We start from the raw sequence: 15,655 nt of genomic DNA on the forward strand, positions 1-15,655 counted from the left end.
TTTATTTTTTTTTTTCAAAAGGAAAACACAGTAGCCCAAAATTCTTTCAATTTTTTCCAAAAAGAAAACATCGTGGTCCTTCAAGACCTTTGACGTTTTTCTCAAAAGCAAAAGAAGATCCGTCAAGATTCTTTCCAATTTTTCCAAAAAGAAAACACGGGAGTCTCTCATGATTTTTTCAAATTTTTCATAAAGAAACTTCAGTTTCTCAATATTTTTAAATATTTTCGAAAAGAAAACACCAGGTTCCCCAAAATTCTTTAAAATTAATCTAATAAGGAAACACCATGGTCCTTCACGATTCTTCCAATTTTTTTTCAACACCAAAAGAGGCTCCGTCAAGATTCTTTGCAATTGTTCTATAAACAAAACATCGGAGATCCCTAAGATTCTTTCAAATTTTTCAAAAAAGAAGAAACTACGGACTTCAAGATTCTTTCAATTTTTTTTCAAAAATAAAAGGAGGTCCGTTAAGATTCTTTCCAATTTTTTTATAAACAAAACACGAGGGGTCGACAAAATATTTTCAAATTTTCCTGAAAAGAAAACACAAGGTTCTTCAAAATTCTTTCAAATTTTTCCCAAAAACTACAAAATGGTTCTCCAAGATATTTTCAAATCCCTTTCAAAAACAAAACGAGATTCTAAAAATTTCTTTCCGATATTTCCATAAACAAAACACTAGGATTCCCTAAGATTCTTTAAAATTTTTCATAAAAAAAAAACTTCATATCTCCTCCTAATTCTCTCTCCTCCTATTTTTTTATTTATTTATTTATTTATTTTTTTTTTTCAAAAGGAAAACACAGTAGCCCAAAATTCTTTCAATTTTTTCCAAAAAGAAAACATCGTGGTCCTTCAAGACCTTTGACGTTTTTCTCAAAAGCAAAAGAAGATCCGTCAAGATTCTTTCCAATTTTTCTATTAACAAAATATCAGGGGTCCCCAAGATCCTTTCAATTTTTTTTCAAAAACAAAACAGGATTCCTCAAGATTCATTCCAGTATTTCCACATACAAAGCACCAGGAATCGTTAGGATTCTTTCAATTTTTTCTACACTAGAATTCCCAAAGATTCTTTCAAATTTTTCATAAAGAAAACTTCATAGCTCCTCATGATTTTTAAATTTTTTCAAAAGGAAAACACCAGGGTAGCCCAAAATTCTTTCAGTTTTTTTCAAAAAGAAAACATGGTTCTTCAAGATTTTTCACATTTTTCTCAAAAACAAAAGAAAATCCGTCAAGATTCTTTTCAATATTTCCATAAACAAAACACCAGGAATTCCTGAGATTCTTTCAAATTAAAAAAAGCACCAGGCTCTCAGAATTTTTTCAAATTTTTCATAAAGTTATAGTACCTACTTCAAGATTCTTTTAATTTTTTTTTTTTAACCGGAACAGGATTCCTCAAGGTTCTTTCCAATATTTCCATAAACAAAACACCAAGAGTCGTTTGGATTTTTTTAATTTTTTTTATTTAAAAAAAATCACCAGTGTCTCTAAAAATTCGGTCAAATTTTTCATTAAAAAAACACCAAAGTCCTTCAAGATTCTTTCCAATTCTTCTATAAACAAAGCTCCAGGAGTCCCCAAAATATTTTCAAATTCCTTTCAGAAACAAAACAAGAATCCTCAAAGTTATTTCCAATATTATAAACAAAACACTAGGATTCCCTAAGATTCTTTCAAATTTTTCATAAAGAAAAAACTTCATAGCTCCTCAAGATTTTTAAATTTTTTTCAAAATAAAAACACCAAAGTAGCCCAAAATTCTTTCAATTTTTTCCAAAGAGAAAAAAACATAGTTCTTCAAGATTTTTCACATTTTTCTCAAAAACAAAAGAAGAACTGTCAGGATTCTTTCCTATTTTTTTATAAACAAAATATCAGGAGTCCCCAAGATTCTTTCAAATATTTTTCAAAAACAAAACAGAATTCCTTTAGATTTCTCGAAGCCTTCATTTTATACTTTTGCGTTTTTTCATTTTGAGTTTTCAATTTTACAATTTTTCTATTTTATGACTTTTCCATTTTGTTTATTCGAAAAGTGGAAAATTCGAAAAATTGAAAAATCGGAAAATTAAAAAATTGGAAAAAATTGAAGAAACAAAAAATTGTAAAATCGATAAAACGGAAAATCGAATGGAATTTGTTTTTACGATTTTTTAACTTCGATTCTTTAAACTTTTTAATCTGTATTTTTCAGTTTTTCGATTTTTGGAATTTTCTGTTTCTCATATCTAGGTTTATCGATTTTTTTTTAGTTTTTCGATTTTTCCGTTTATCTTTTTTTTAAGTAAATATTTCAATTTTGAATTTTCCGATTTCGGCCTATTTCGATTTCTCGATCTTCTGAAGTCTCAAAATTTCGATTTCTTGGTTTTTCGATTTTCAAAATTTTCGATTTTTCTAGTATATATTTTAAATTTTCGATTTTTTAAATTTTTCATTTTTCCCTTTTATAATCTTTATGTTTCGATTTCCCGATTTTAATTTTTTAAGGTTTTTCAATTTTTCCATTTTTGGAATTTTCGATTTCTCATATCACAATTTTCCAATTTTAAAAATTTTTCGATTTCTCGATTTTTAACATCGCAATTTTGGGAATTTTTCAATTTCTATATTTTTCAAATTTTCGATATTTTCATTTTCCCGATTTTGTAATTTTCATTTTCTTGATTTTATATCACAATTTTTAATTTTTCCATTTCTTTGGATTTTATAATTTTTTGTTTATTCAATTTTTTACATTTTCAATCTTTGATTTTTTAAGTTCTTGATTTCCAATTTTTTTATATTTCGAAGCTTTCATTTTGTACTTTTTCAGTTTTGCAATTTTTCTATTTTATAATTTTTCGATTTTGTTTATTCGAAAAGTTAAAAACTCGAAAAAATGAAAAATTGAAACAATGAAAAACTAAAAACCGAGAAACTAAAAAATCTAAAAAAAAAATTAATGAATCGAAGAATGGGAAAGAAGAAAAACCATTCGAATTGAAAAATTGGAAAATCCAAAAATTGTAAAATCGAAAAATTATAGAATCTTGAAAATTGTAAAGTCCAAAAACTGTGACATTCAAAAACCGAAAAATTGAAAAATTCCAAAAACGAAAAAGTGAACAACTTTAAAAATTATAATTATTAGGAGTGTTACATAATTAAAGTGAAAACTAGAAAAACTGCAAATGAAAAATTAAAAAAACGGAAAATTGAAAGCAGAAAATTGAAAAAATAAAAAAAATAAAAACCCAGAGGAAAAATTGCAAATCGAAAAATTGACGAAATTAAAAACTGTAAACTCGTGAAATTTGCAAACTCTAAAATTTGAAACATCTAAAAGTTGGAAAATCAAAAACTGAAAAATCGAGAAATCGAAAATTTTCAAAAATCGAAAGATTGAAAAATCGAAATTTTGGAAAATCGAAAAACCGAGGAATTCACTCTGAAAAAAGATCGACAATTCAAGATGTCGAAAAATCTAAATATCTAAAATTTAAAAAATAGAAAAATTACAATAACGAAAAATTTAACATTTAAAAAAAACACAAAATCGAAAAATCGAGAAATTGAGAAATGGAAAAATGAAAATTTAGAAAAACCAAAAATTGAAAAGCATAAAAAAAATTAAAATCGGGTATTCGGAACGTAAAAAAAACAAAATCGAAAAATTGAAAAATTTTAAATTTAAAAATTCGAAAACTTGATAAATCGAAAAACGGAAAAGTCGAAAAATTGAAAAACCCAAAAATCGATTTCCGGTAAGTCGAAAAATCAAAATTTAAAAAGTTGAAAAATGAAAATATCAAAAAACTGAAAAATATAGACATTCTCAAAATTGAAATGTTGAAAAATTGAGAAATCGAAAACTTGAAAAATCCAGAATCGAAAAAAAAACGAAAAGTTAAAAACATTTTAAAATCGAAAAAACGAAAAATCGAGATGTAAGAAATCGAAAATTCCAAAATCGAAAAATTGGAATACACGTTAAAATCGGGAGATCGAAGCATTACAAAACATAAAATCGAAAAATGGAGAACTTTAAAAATCTAAAAACTTGAAGAAATAAAAAATTGAAAAATGGAAAAGCCGAGAAATCGAAATTAAAAAATTGAGACATCAAAAGATCCGAGAAGTGGAGAAATCGAAAAACCGGAAAATTTAAAACTGAAATACATATTTAAACTTAAAAAAAAACGATAAATCAAAATATTCAAAAATCGATAAATCAGAAATTTTAAAAATTGAAAGATCGAGAAATCGATATATCAAAAAAGTGAAAAATTTTAAATTAAAAAATTGGAGATATTGAAAAATCCCAAAATTGGAACAACGAAATCGAAAAACTGAAAAATCGATAAATTGGAAAGAGGAAAAATCGAAAAATCAAAGAATTGATTATTAGAGAAATTGAGAAATGTAAAAATGATTTTTTTTTAAATTGGAAAAATTGTAAAACTGAAATATCGAAAAATTAAGTAAACTAAAAATCGAGAAATCAAGAAATCGAAAAATTGTAATTCAATTTTGTTTTATTATTTTTCCACAAAAATTTCGATGTCGAAGATAAAAATTCAACACGGATTCATAGACCATAGGTACACTGTTACTTTTTTTTAATTTATATAACATTTATTTGACAAAATTGTAGAACTGAAGAAACGAAAAATAGAAACATTGAAAAACTAGAAATCAAGAAAAAATTAATGAATCAAAGAACGAATTAAATCGAAAAATGTTCGTAAAGTCCAAAAACGAAAAATTGAAAAAGTGAACAACTCTAATAAAAATTATAATTATTCTTACATATCTAAAATGAAAATTAGAAAACCTGCAAATCAAAAATTGAAGAAACGAAAAATTGAAAAATCCAAAAACTGAAAAATTTCAAATTGAGAAAAAGAAAAAATATAAAAACTCGTTCCTCGTGCGTTAAAATATCTCGATTATTATTAATCACCTTTATTCACAAACTTGTTCGTTAAATAGCGAAGAAAAATGTTGCTTCTCCGGTGGAAATCGAATCGCACGTTTACCGCTTGCCGGGCGGGTGCCCTTACCACTAGACTACGGAGGAGCTTATCTTTCCTGGCCTACTATTACGTATTATTGTGCCGCCACATGTCCAATGAAAATAAGATCTCCGTTATTTAACCGTTCAGAAATTTGTTTTTTAAGGGCTTTGTATTTTTCTATGTGGTTGGGTGTTTTGTCCGAAAATATAGTTAGAACAGTTTTTCTACTGAATCGACTTTTTAGTTCACCTAGACGAAACCTTTTCGGGTTTTCAGTATTGAAATCCGGTTTAATCGATTTTAACACATTGGTGGTGGCGGTATCCATGTACTTTAGGTCCAGCCGGTGCCATTCGTTAGTCCGCCGATGTACATCTCGCCTTATGCAGATGCGGCTTAGCGGCTTTCGCCCGCGGATAAATAATTCCCTTTCGTGTCGGCGCCGAGCCGGCCCTGGCGCACAACTCTATGCATAAAGTAATGAGATTTGCCGGGATTCCGTTGTAACTTACTTACAGTATTTATTTAAATCCGTGCGAAGGAAGTCCACAGCGTGATCCCATCTTTGCCCGCTTCATGAACACCAACATTATAAAAACGCTGATAATCGTATTTCGAAACGTGTCTAGCATTTTGAAATTCAAATTTTATCCAGATGTCAACACTGCATGAATAAAAATTTGTAACAACTATTCAAATGAGAGGTTGTCGAACTTTGCTATTGTTCGCGGACGGTGGTTGCGGCGACGGCGGCTAGGTGGCGGCGGACGCTGCGAGTGACGGGCGGGCGGCGGACGGGCCAAGGTCGGCGGCGTAGACGCGCGAAGAGACGCGGCTAATTGATGCGTGTGGGGCTCGCAGATATTGTTTACATTGATAAGTTGTAACAGTTTATGCTCTCTAGTAATTAGTTCGTGAGTCACGATTTATTGACTCCGCTTCAATTTACTAAATCTGCATAAATATTTGTGGCAATTATACGTCAGCTGCCAATGTCGAAAGCAAATATTTGCCACTACACTTGCAATTGCGAACACATTCACTGGGTGTCGTGGGGCAAGGAGGAGATTTGTTCTAACATGTCAGGTTTTGGAAAAAATTCTCTCTTGGTTACGTGTTCAACAGTCATGAAACCGTTTTTGTCTTCATCAGCTTTCGGCGGAAGCAAATCAAAACTGCAAGGTGGATTGTAAAAAATCGCACCGTCAAGGCTGTTTATGACTCCAGGAAAATGCTAATTGAGTGCAGAGGAAACTGAAGAAAAGTTGGTCATAAATATGCAATAAAAATCAAGCTTATGCACTAACAAGTACTCCTGGTATTAAGAATTATGTTACGTGCCTCAAGGTTTTTATAATCCCATCAGGCGCTTCCAAAATTCTTCCATTTTTTTTCCAAAACAAGACATCGGGTGGATCCAAAAGTGTTTCATTTTGAGAAGAATCAGGAAAAGTCTAGAATTTTGTTTGCGAAAGAATTTGAAAAAATCTTGCAGACCCCTGATCTATTTGAAAGATTCTGAAAGAATACCTGGAGCTTCTCGTGTTTTGTTTTCAAACGAATTGGAAAGAATTATGGTGATAATTTCTGAAAGAATGTGAAAAAACTCGGGGGGCATTTTGTGTGTTAGAATTGGAAATAATTTGAAAGAATCTTGGTGGTCCCTGATGTCCTGTTTTTGAAAGAATATTGAGGACCCCTTTCTTTTGTTTTTCAAAAAATTTAATAGAATTTCTCTCCGGATGCTTTGTTTTTGAAGGAATTTGAAAGAATCTTTGGAGGACTTAAACGTTTTGGTTTTTTTTTTTTTTGAAAATATTTTAAATAGTATTGGAGGCGCTTGATCTTTTCTTTTTGAAAAAGTTTTGAAAATCTTGAAGAACTCTGGTGTTTTCGTTTTGGAAAAATTTGAAAAAAATCTTAGGGACCCCTGATGTTTTTTTTAGGGAAGAATTGGAAAGTATTTATTGAATTTGAAAGAATTTCGGAAGAACGCTGGAGTTTTATGTTTGGCAAAAATTAAGAGAATCTTTGGGACTTGTGGTGCTTTGTTTTTAAAGGAAAATCATGGAGATTCTATGTTTTTTTTGAAGGGTTTGAAAAAATCTTGAGTTGGTATTTTTTTTTTTTTGTAAAAATTTCAAAGAACTTTGGAGGCTCCTGGTGTTTTCAGAGTGAAAGAATTTTAAAGAATCTTGGGGGACTCTGCTTTGTTTTTTAAAGGATTTTAAATAATCGTAGGGAGCCTGCTGTTTTACTTTGGAAAAACAAAATCCTGACAAATTCAGGTGCTTTATTTTTGGAAAAATTGAAAAAATCTTGAGAATCCCTGGTGTTTTGTTTGTGGAAGAATTGGGAAGTATTTTGACATAGTCTATTTTATTCTAAAAAAAATATTAAAGAATCTTTGAAGGACCGTGGTGTTTACTTTTTGAAAAAATTTGAAAAAAATTTCGGGATTCCGGTCTTTGCCTTTTGGAAAAATTAAAAAATATCTTTGGGGCTCGTGGTGCTGTGTTTTTAAAGGAAGATCGTGGTGATTTTCTGCGTTTTTTTAAGGATTTGAAAAATTCTTGAGTTGCTGTTTTCGAATTTTAAAAAGTCTGAAGGACCCTGATGTTTATTTTTTTGAAAATTTCGAAATAATGGTGTTTTATTTGTGCAAGAATTGAAAAGAACCTCGAAGGACCGTCTTTTGTTTTTCAAAAATTTTTATGCAATCTTTAGGGCTCTGGATGCTTTCTTTTTGAAGGTATTTTGAACGAATCTTGAGAAAACCCTTTTTTTTGAAAATATTTTCAATTACATTGGAGGCGCTTGATGTTTTCTTTGTGAAAAAGTTTTGAAAATCTTGGAGGACTCTGGTGTTTTCGTTTTGGAAAAATTTGAAAAAAATCTTAGTTTTTTATAGGGAAGAATTGGAAAGTATCTTGAAAGGTCCAGTTTTTTTCTTGAAAAAAATTGAAAGAATTTTTGAAAAACGCTTATGATTTCTGTTTGGAAAAAATTAAAAGAATCTTTGGGACTTGTGGTGCTTTGTTTTTAAAGGAAAATCATGGAGATTCTATGTTTTTTTAAGGGTTTGAAAAAATCTTGAGTTGGTATTTTTTTTTGTAAAAATTTCAAAGAACTTTGGAGGCTCTTGGTGTTTTCAGAGTGAAAGAATTTTAAAGAATCTTGGGGGACTCTGCTTTGTTTTTTAAAGGATTTTAAATAATCGTGGGGAAGCCTCATGTTTTACTTTGGAAAAAATAAAATCCTGACAAACTCAGGTGCTTTATTTTTGGAAAAATTGAAAAAACCTTGAGAATCCCTGGTGTTTTGTTTGTGGAACAATTGGGAAGTATTTTGACATAGTCTATTTTATTCTAAAAAAAAAAAATATTAAAGAATCTTTGAAGGACCGTGGTGTTTACTTTTTGAAAAAATTTGAAAAAATCTTCGGGATTCCGGTGTTTGCCTTTTGGAAAAAGTTAAAAATATCTTTGGGGCTCGTGGTGGTATGTTTTTAAAGGAAGATCCTGGTGATTTTCTGCGTTTTTTTTTTTAAGGATTTGAAAAATTCTTGAGTTGCTGTTTTCAAATTTTAAAAAGTCTGAAGGACCCTGATGTTTATTTTTTTGAAAAATTCGAAATAATCTTGGGGACTTTGGTGTTTTATTTGTGGAAGAATTGAAAAGAACCTCGAAGGACGGACCGTGTTTTGTTTTTGACAACAATTTGAAAAAATTATGGAGGACCCCTCTCTTCTGTTTTTCAAAAATTTTTATAGAATCTTATGGGCTCTGGATGTTTTGTTTTTGAAGGAATTTGAAAGAATCTTGAGGAAACCTTTTTTTTTTTAAATATTTTCAATAATATTGGAGGCGCTTGATGTTTTCTTTGTGAAAAAGTTTTGCAAATCTTGAAGGACTCTGGTGTTTTCGTTTTGGAAAAATTTGAAAAAAAATCTTTGGAATCCCTGGTGTTTTTTTATAGGGAAGAATTGGAAAGTATCTTGAAAAGTCCAGTTTTTTTCTTGAAAAAATTTGGAAGAATTTTGGAAGAACGCTGGTGTTTTCTGTTTGGAAAAAATTAAAAGAATCTTTGGGATTTGTGGTGCTTTGTTTTTAAAGGAAAATCTTGGAGATTCTATGTTTTTTTGAAGAGTCTGAAAAAATCTTGAGTTGGTATTTTCTTTTTGTAAAAATTTCAAAGAACATGAATGGAAAAATTGAAAAAATCTTGAGAACCTCTGGTGTTTAGTAATGGAAAAAATGGAAAGTATTTTGACAGATCCTGTTTTATTCTAGAAAAAAAAAAATTGAAAGAATCTTGCAAGGTCGGCGGTGTTTACTTGTTGAAAAAATTTAAAAGAATCTTTGGGGCTCGTCGTGCTTTGGTTTTAAAGGAAGATCTTGGATCTTTTCTCTTTGGAAAAATTTGAAAACATCTTGGAAATCCCTTACGTTTTTGTTATAGGAAAATCTGAAAAGCCTTAGGGGACCCTGTTTTGTTTTTTAATGGATTTTGAACAATTTTTGGGGCTCGTAGTTCTTTGTTTTTAGAGGACGGTCTTGAAGATTCTGTATTTTTTTTTTTTTGAAGAATTTAAAAGAAGTCTTGAGTTGGTGTTCTCTTTTTGGAAAAATTTCAAAGAATATTAGAGTCTTGGTGTTTTGCTAGTGGAAGAATGTGAAAGAATCTGAGGGGCCTCTGCTTTGTTTTTGAAAGGATTTTAAATAATCTCGGGGCAGCTTGATGTTTTGTTTTTGAAAAAAAAAAAATCTTGAGAAACCAAGTGTTTTATTTTTGGAAAAACTGAAAGAATCTTGGGAACCTGTGGTGTTTTGTTGATGAAAGAATTGGAAAGTATTTTGACAGAGCCTGTTTTATTCTAAAAAAAAAAATTTGGAAGCATCTTGGAAGAAACGTGGTGTTTACTTTTTGAAAAAAAAAAAAAATTAGGGATTCTGATGTTTTCTTCTTGGAAAAATTTAAAAGAATGTTTGGAGCCCGTCGTGCTTTGTTTTTAAAGGAAGATCTTGGAGATTTTCTGTTTTTTTTTTTGAAGAATTTGAAAAACTCTTGACTGATGTTTTTTCTTTGGAAAAATTTGAAAAAATCTTGGAAATCCCTTGAGTTTTTGTTATAGGAAAATCTGAAAAGTCTTAGGGGACCCTGTTTTGTTTTTAAATGGATTTTGAACAATCTTTGGGGGTCGTAGTTCTTTGTTTTTAGAGGACGGTCTTGAAGATTCTGTTTTTTTTTTTTTGAAGAATTTAAAAGAAATATTGAGTTGGTGTTGTCTTTTTGGAAAAATTTCAAAGAATATTAGAGTCCTGGTGTTTTGTTAGTGGAAGAATTCGAAAGAATCTGGGGGGCCTCTGCTTTGTTTTTGAAAGGATTTTAAATAATCTTGGGGGAGCTTGATGCTTTGTTTTTGAAAAAAAAAAAAAAATAAAAATCTTGAGAAACCAAGTGTTTTATTTTTGGAAAAACTGAAAGAATCTTGGGAACCTGTGGTGTTTTGTTTATGAAAGAACTGGAAGGTATTTTGACAGAGCCTGTTTTATTCTAGAAAAAAAAATTTGAAAGAATCTTGGAAGTGTTTACGTTTTGAAAAAAAATTTAGTGATTCTGGTGTTTTCTTCTTGGAAAAATTTAAAAGAATGTTTGGGGCTCGTCGTGCTTTGTTTTTAAAGGAAGATCTTGGAGATTTTGTTTTTTTTTTTTTGAAAAATTTGAAAAAAATCTTGGCTGATGTTTTCTCTTTGGAAAAATTTGAAAAATCTTGGAAATCCCTTGTGTTTTTGTTATAGGAAAATATAAAAATTTTTAAGGGTCCCTTAAAAAAAATATTTGTTTTTAGAAGAAGATCTTAGAGATCCTCTCTGTTTTTTTGCAAAATTTGAAAAAATAAAGGAAACACCTTGTGCTTTGTTTAAAGGAAAGTATAAAAGATCTTAAGGAACCCTGTTTTGTTTTTTAATCGATTTAAAACAATCTTTGGGGTACTTGGTGTTTAAATTTTAAAAATTTTGGGAGACACTGATGTTTACTTTTTTGAAAAATTCTAAAAAATCCTGGGGACCCGTGATGTTATTTATGCAAGAATTGAAAAGAACCTTGAAGGACTATGTTTTGTTTTTGGAAAGGTTTGAAAGAATCTTTGGGTTTCTGGGTGAAATCTCGGAGGACCTACGCGTTTTCTTTTTAAAGAATTTGAGAAAATCTTGCCCTGTTTTGTTTTGGAAAAGACTTGAAATAACCTTGGGGACGCTTAGTGGGAATTATTTTGGGAAAATTTGAGAGATTCTCGAACCCAGTTCGTTATCCTTCCAAAATAATGTCACGTCATTTAAAAAACAGGTCCTAATAATTAAGTATCACCAAAATTGGACAAACTATTAGTCAGACCACATACTCGTTGTCACTTCCAATTTGGTTTAAGACAAAACACCAAATTCCGCTATTTATCCATTCTTCTTTGTCGAAAACGAGAATTTTTGTAGGGAGTCATCAGTGCCGGAATTAATTATTCACAACAGCGAGTATTTCTCAAGGGTTAAAAGAGGGATTAGTCGTCACTATTTCAAAATGTAGATTAACTCTTTAAGAAAAAAAGTTAACAAGATGTATTTTGAACGCGAGTTTTGGAAGAAAACTTTCACAACTTGAAGTGAACTTTCGTCGATGCAATTTCCACCTCAACGACCATGACTGAATTATCCTCGATACCAGCATCCATAAAATGTACAAGTTGCCGCGATGAGAGACCATTTTCGACCACTCTGTCCCACATTCTAGAGCGCCCATCTCGTCGGCGACATGTTGCCTCATAAACTCTCTAAACCGTTCCCCCGACCCGAGTGTAGATGCGCAATTTGCATTCGTGTCATAACATCTACTCCACATTAATATTTTTTCGTCCCACGCCCGAGCATCTCCATTCTCGTCCAAGGATAACAAACAATTTAGCTATCTATCGGCCATACGTTTGCAACATGATGCATATTTAGAAATTCAACTCTTGTCAGTGAATTGCAGCAGACTATTAATAATAGTGGCGTATTATATGCATGTGACAAGTGGACATGCCATCTGCATTCATTGCTAGAGATAGAGTTTCGTGAATATTCATGGACAATCCCTTTTTCGAAGGGAAATAGCGTACACGTCCGCATGCGTTCGCTTTATTATTGTCATACCAACGACGAAAAATTCCTTAGACGAATGCCACGACGAGCATCGGCGATACGGAGAGACGCATACGAACGGTCGATAATTTTTTTATAAATAAATCGGTGCAAGCGGCAAATGGAAATGCGATGTCCACTTTATGCATGCAGATTTCTGCTGCAGAATTTAAAAGCTGCACGTCGGGACTGACAAATCGTAATGCAAATGGCCCATTTTTTCTGCCTCGGGAAGACGAGTTCCGTACGCAGAATGAGAAGATTGATTCCTGATGACAGTGGTGATAATTTAATCATTTATAAGCAGGAAGATCTCAGCTGCTAAAAATGTGCTGGTCGTATAAATCACTACTTATTGAATGAAGAACTTGAAGATTTTCTGAGCTTAAGATTGAATAAAGTCGGACGTATGTGTTGGTTATAAACAAAGAGTTAGTCTTAATAAATCAGGTTAGGTCAAATCGGGTCAAATCAGGCCAAGTCAGGTCTTGCTAAGTCATGTCAGGTAAGGTTTTTTTTAAGTTTAATTCCAATAAGTCAGGTTAGGTGAAATCAGGCAAAGTCAGGTCATACGAGGTCAGGCAAGGCATATCAAGTTAGATCTTGCTAATTCAAATCAGGTCAGCTTAGAATGAGAAGGTCAGATAATTTTAATTACAATATGTATGGATGGAAAACTGTATTGGCCGATGAGCCATCAGCTAATTATTACATGAAAATCTTCAGAAATTTTCTGAGGTTAAAATTTAAAAAGTCATGTATTGCTTCAGAAAAAACTATTGTAAGTCTGGTTAGGTGAAACAGACCAAGTCAAGTCATGTCAGACGTAGCGAAGACAGATCAGGTCAGTCCAGTCCAGTCATATCAAGTCAGGTCTTGTTAAGTCATATCAGATCAGATCTTGCTAAGTCATGTCAGGCCAGGTCTTGTCAGGTCAGTCCAGTGACAAATGAGAAATCAAGCCAAGTCAGGTCAGTCCAATCAAGTCATATCAGGTGAAGTCTTACTTATGAAAACATCAATTCGTGTTGATGGTGATAATATTAGTAATAATTTATATAGGTGAAGTAAGACTCTACTGGCCAATGAATCACCCGCTAATTATTTAAGGAAAAACTTGAGGGATTTTCTGAGATTCAGATTTAATCAAGTCGGACATATGTGCTGCTCAAAAATAAATTATTTTTAAGTTTATGCGCGTTCACACCTCGGTCTGACCAAATCGTGTCTTTCTGAAAATAGGTCCTCCATTTTTCCTGACTTTTTTTTGATTTTTTGATTTTTCGGAAATTGACACCGTCCGATATGCCTCCCCCGATACTAAATGGATCAAAAATTTGGCTTGACAACTCAGTGGTGGGATTAAAAAGCTTCAAACAACCGAGTAGTTTAAACCATTTCAGCTTTTTGACAACTTCAGACCATCTCGCTTTAATGGACTTATACCGGGTGTCTGGAAAATGGCGAATTAACACTTCAGTACGTTATGTACGGGGGTTTCGGGAGTCCCAAAAAGATAATGAAACAATTCTTTACGATGTAGATTACGAAAAAAACGTAATTTTATAAAAGTAAAATTGGCAACACTGCACGCACCTAAGAAATGAGAGGGTGGGTGGGCGGGGCTAGTACTTCTAAGATAAGACTGATTTTGGCAAATGAGATACCTTCTAAGAAAAGAGAGGGTGGGTGCGCGGGGCTAGTACCTGCTAAAATAAAACTGATTTTGGCAAATGAGATACCCTCTAAAAAAGGAGAGGGTGGGTGGGCGGGGCTAGTAACTGCTATGATAAGACTAATATTGGCAAATGACATGCCTTCTAAGAAAAGAGAGGGCGGGCTTAGTACCAGCTAAGATAAACTGATTTTGGCAAATGACATACCCTCTAAGAAAAGAGAGGGTGGGTGGGCGGGGCTAGTACCTGCTAAGATAAAACTGATTTTGGCAAATGACATACCCTCTAAGAAAAGAGAGGGTGGGTGGGCGGGGCTAGCAGCTGCTAAAGTAAGACCGGTTTTGGCAAATGACATACCCTCTAAAGAAAAGCAGGCAAATGACGTATTCTCTTTTTTTCCATTTTCCAGACACCTGGTATAATTCGATTGGAATCTTAGTAATAAGAACCGGGGCTCAAAAGTCTCCTAAATTTTTCATGATTTTTAAGTGGTCAATTCTTTCGGAAAATGGTCTAAAAAGCTATGTTGTATACCGGAAGGAGGAGCCTCAATGAATTACGCCCATTTGAATTTGAAAAGCGGTTTTTGAATCCAGATGGAAACGCGATATCGATCTTGTAAGGTGGGGGTAAATCAGGTCATGTCAGGTCAAAACCAAGTCAGGTCAGGTCAGTCGAATAAAGTTATACCAGATGAAGACTAAGTATATCTGGTCAGTTTTTGTCAGGTCATGTCCGGTCAGGTTAGAATAAGAAAATCAGTGTTTATGAACCACCAGGTAACTATTTCACGAAAAACTTGAAGGATTTTCTGAACTTAAGATTTGATAAAGTGGAACTTATGTAAGTACTCTTAAAAAACTATTCTTAAGTCTGAATGAATTGAAAAATATTAAATTCCAATCAGGCAGATTAGATGAACTCAGGTCCGACGAGACCAAGTCACCTCAGTCCAGCCAAGTCATGTCAGGTCAGGTCTTGCCAGGTCACGTTAAGCCAGGTGGGAATGAGAAGATCATTGGGTGCTGATACCGGTGATAATTTTAATAATAATTTCTATGGACAAAAGCTTTTAATGAACTAAAAAAGTTTGATTCTAAGAAGTCAGATTAGGTCAGATCGGATCAAATCAGGCCAAGTCAGGTCATGTCAGATGGAACTAAATCTGATCAGGTCAGTCCAGTCAAGTCATCAAGTCAGGTCATGCTATATCAAATCAGATGACATCAGATTTTGTCGTATCAAGTCAGGTTAAGTCATGCCAAATTGATTCTAGAAGCTACATTTTTACTGTTTTTGAACATGATAATAGAAATTAGTTTTTTGTTGTATATTAAAGAAGAAAAAGACTAGATGTTGAAGTACCATTCTGTGAAAAATATAAAAATCAAAAGATACAATATTATTTTTGCGAAAACGCTCATTCGCTTTAGTTTTCACACTTTTTGGTCTCGCGAAGAAACTGGGATTATTTTCTGAACTTAAGATTTAATAAAGTGGAACTTATATGAGTACTCTTAAAAACCTATTCTTAAGTTTGAATGAATTGAAAAATATTAAATTCCAATCAGGCAGATTCGATGAACTCAGGTCAAACGAAACCAAGTCACGTCAGCCCAACCAAGCCATGTCAGGTCAGGTCTTGCTTAAGTCATATCAAGTGAAGTCTTGCTTAGTTCAATCAGATCAAGTCTTGCCAGGCCACGTTAAGCCAGGTGGGAATGAGAAGATCATTGGGTGCTGATAATGGTGATAATTTTAATAATTTCTGTGGGCAAAAGCTTTGAAT

Source organism: Zophobas morio, unplaced genomic scaffold, assembly GCF_036711695.1.
Source record: "Zophobas morio isolate AGI-343-1 ecotype UQ-CSIRO unplaced genomic scaffold, CSIRO_AGI_Zmor_V1 ptg000003l, whole genome shotgun sequence".
In the NCBI taxonomy this organism is placed as follows: Eukaryota; Metazoa; Arthropoda; class Insecta; order Coleoptera; family Tenebrionidae; genus Zophobas; species Zophobas morio.